This window comes from Scyliorhinus torazame, chromosome 26, assembly GCF_047496885.1.
Source record: "Scyliorhinus torazame isolate Kashiwa2021f chromosome 26, sScyTor2.1, whole genome shotgun sequence".
Classification (NCBI taxonomy): domain Eukaryota; kingdom Metazoa; phylum Chordata; class Chondrichthyes; order Carcharhiniformes; family Scyliorhinidae; genus Scyliorhinus; species Scyliorhinus torazame.
The window spans coordinates 936,692-940,333 of NC_092732.1; the positions used below are offsets into that span (position 1 = coordinate 936,692).

Here is a 3,642-nt window from a genome sequence, read left to right on the forward strand (position 1 = left end):
GATCGATCGATAGATAGATAGATAGATAGATAGATTGATTGATACATAGATAGATAGATAGATAGATAGATAGATAGATAGATGATAGATAAATGGGTAGATAGATAGATAGAGAGTTGACAACCTCCTTAGTAATGAAATAAATGTTTGCCATCCCAGATAGAACCTCGACACCGATCCCATGAGGGTGAAATTGACCTTCTCCAAATGTTGAAAGTTGGTTAAGGCACCCAGTTAAGCAGAGGCACTGGATCGAGTGGGGCGCCACCAGCCCAGAGGAATGGGGTGGCACGGTGGCCCCGTGGTTAACACTGCTGCCTAACAGCTCCAGAGCCCGGATTCAATTCCGGCCTCGGGTGCTGTCTTTGTGGAGTTTTCACGTTCTCCCGTGTCTGGGTGGGTCATCCAGGTACTCGCGTTTCCTCCCACAGCCTACATTTGTGCAGTATTGGTGGATTGGTCATTCCAAATTGCCCCCTAGTGTCCAAAAGGTTAGGTGGGGTTACTGGGTTAAGGAGATAGGATAGAGCTGTGGGCTCAGGGAGAGTGCTCTTTCCAAGGGCCGATGCATACTCGACGGGCCGAATCGCCTCCTTTTGCACTCTAAATTCCATGATAAAAAGCAATATCCGCCTCCGCGCTATCAAAATGCAAAGGTATGATCTTCCACTTTTACCCCAGACTGTATAACCAATGATTCCGACACACCAATATGGCCAACAGCGCACACGGATTCACATCTACGTGGAGTATTTCTGACATTCTATGAAATAAGAAAGCTCAGAAGACTACAACTTTGGGGCAGGAGCAGAACATATGAGTATGTTTCGCCTGCCCAAGATAACAATGCTCACACTTATCCTCCACACCTGGGAAGAAGCCACTCATTCTCGACCCAGTCACGGAGTCCTAAACTGTACCTTAAACTGAAATAGGCTCAGCTGAATATATGAAGACATGGAGTTGACCCTTGTGAAGAGCTTTACTCCACACCTCACCAGTGACCTGGGACCCAGTTCAGATTCGCATTTCTCCCTCACACCACTCAATACAGCTTCATGAGATAGAAAAGTCTGAGAACACGCACGAACATATTCGAAAACAACGCCTTTCCCGCTGTTACCAGACTCCTAAACGACCCTCTAATGGACTGACCTGAGTAGTACTACACTGCTGTATGCTTCACCCAATGCCGGTGTCTCGGTATTTACATAATATATTTTGTGTTGCCCGATTATGTATTTTCCTTTCATGTACTGAATGATCTGTTCGAGGTGCTCGCATAAAAATACTTTTCACTGTGACCATTGTCACTTTCCCTCCCTCGGTACAAGTGACAATAAGCAAATCCAAATCCAAACCATGTAGGTCCGAAATAAAACCTTATCATTCGAGCCAGAGGCAGAACCTCCTTCGTCAGCGATATAGGTGGCGCCAAAGGAAATGAAGAAAAAGATTATGTGAACAATCTGGAACGTGAATATACTTAAAAAGACTGGAATTTGGCAGATGGTATTTCTCAGCTACCTTTGTAAAACTGGCAAACCTCTCCTCCAGAACCAGTTCCCCAAACCGTTCAGGAAACTTCATCTCCTTCGATTTAAATGTTGAGTCCAACACATCAGATAGAAATAGGTTATTATGGGATGTAGGGGCCAATGAAGACCAGGAACGGATCTTCAAGTGATAGCCCAATTCTAAGGGAGGAGACTATCCCTCGACTTGAGAAAAATCTATCAGGCGAAAAAGGCAACAGTGCAGGAACTATTACGCCAAGAATAGATGTAGTGAAGGGACGAATTTATATTTGTCACCAAATTATCGCTAAACCACAACAATATTTTTGAATGATAGCTGCCCCCAAAAAGTAATAAATTGGGGAGAGCCAGGCCCGCCAGCTGGATGTCATTCTGGAACAGAACACGATGGATTCGAGGAGTCTTACGCGATCAAATAAAAGATGATATAGGTTTGCTGACGTTCACAATAAATGGTTTGGGAAGAAAAATGTGGGGACACTGAACACAAAATAAAAGTTGAGCAGCACGCCAATTTTGATAGTTTGAATGCTGCACGCCAAGGAGAGGGGGAGCTTGTTCCACCTCTGCAAATCTGCTTTGATACTGTTAACCAGACTGGTGTAATTTAACATGAATTTAGGACATGTTCTGGGCCACCCGGACCCTCAGTACGTGGAAGATTGTCTGAGTAAGGCAAAAGGTCACATCCCTGGTTCGGCTCGCCTCCCAGCGATAATAACCTGGAAACATTCACTCTTGCCTAAGTTCAATGTATACCCGGAGAAGGAGCCAAACGTGTTCAGCGACTTCATAATGTTTCTGTGGAGGGGGCTGGATCTTTATAAAGCGACACCCAATGCACCTCACCTCCCCGAGCGTCTCAATTGACAGAGCAAACAGGAGTGTGGACAGTGCACAACCCTGCCTCATATGAGGGCAGCACATTGGTTAGCACAGTTGCATCACAGCTCCAGCGCCCCAGGTTCGATTCCCGGCTTGGGTCACTGTCTGTGCGGAGTTTGCACGTCGTCCCCATGTCTGCGTGGGTTTCCGCCGGGTGCTCCGGTTTCCTCCCACAGTCCAAAGATGTGCAGGTTAGGTGGATTGGCAATGAAAAAGGTTCTTTGAGTGACGAAAAAGGTGAGGTGGGGCTACCGGGTTAAGGGGGTTGGATCGAGGTGTGGGCTTAAGGAGGGTGCTCTTTCCAAGAGCCTGTGCAGATTTCCTTCTGCACTGTACGTTCTATGATTCTATGATACCACGACACAGAGGAAGGTAATTAGAGATAAAGGCGTGTGGATGAACACTGGGAATGGGGGGGAAGGGTTCATGCTATAGACGAACCCGCGAAATATATTTTACATATTTATATCACTTTTTCGGAGTTACAAAGCCAGGGCTCAGAGTGTGACAGAGGCGAACCCCTAACCGAGCCTCTGGCCTGCTCGAAAAATCAATTTAAATTCAAATTGAATGCAATTCATGTTTCCCACAAGTGAGACATACCAGATCTGAGCCAAGAGGCAGAGCAGATACTATACTGATCTTAGCCAAAAGGCCGAGAAAGATTCCATGAAATGAATTAGTGCTTAAAACCAAACTTACAAGAACCTCGAATAAAACTCCCACTCTTTTCAGCATTAAGAGATGACATCACCTCCTGTTCGTGCACCACGGAGGGGGAAATGATAACATTTAACAGGGATCATATATTGCCCGTCAACTCTTGACCCATTACGAACCTTTCTGATCCACCGCGGTAATATTTGGGAGGAAAGGTTCCAGCCGAAAAGCCACCACTTTGGCAAGAAGCTTGATGTCCGCGTTCAGAAGCAAAAGAAAATGTCACTCTCTGTCGAGTTTCTATGCCCCTTAAGAAGCATGGAAATAGAAACATGATTGCAGGTCAGGGACAATGGCGAAAGAGAAAATGCTGGAAAATCTCAGCAGGTCTGGCAGCAACTGTAGGGAGAAAAAAAACTAACGTTTCGAATCCAATGACTCTTTGTCAGAGACAACGACCCCAGGAGAGGAAATTATTGAATATTTTCCAGATTATAGGCCCGGGGAGATGGCAGAGCCCACATCCCCTTAACGAAGCCATTCTGACTCAGTCCTATTT

The 3,642-nt window shown here is 45.8% G+C and overlaps 1 non-coding gene across 1 annotated transcript; it reads right to left on the minus strand.

The window, feature by feature from the left end:
- Window positions 1–2,900: 2,900 nt before the first annotated feature.
- On the minus strand, window positions 2,901–3,090 carry LOC140403086 (U2 spliceosomal RNA). The gene has a single exon (XR_011938251.1). It is a non-coding gene; the product is annotated as a U2 spliceosomal RNA (small nuclear RNA).
- Between the last annotated feature and the right edge of the window lie 552 nt (window positions 3,091–3,642).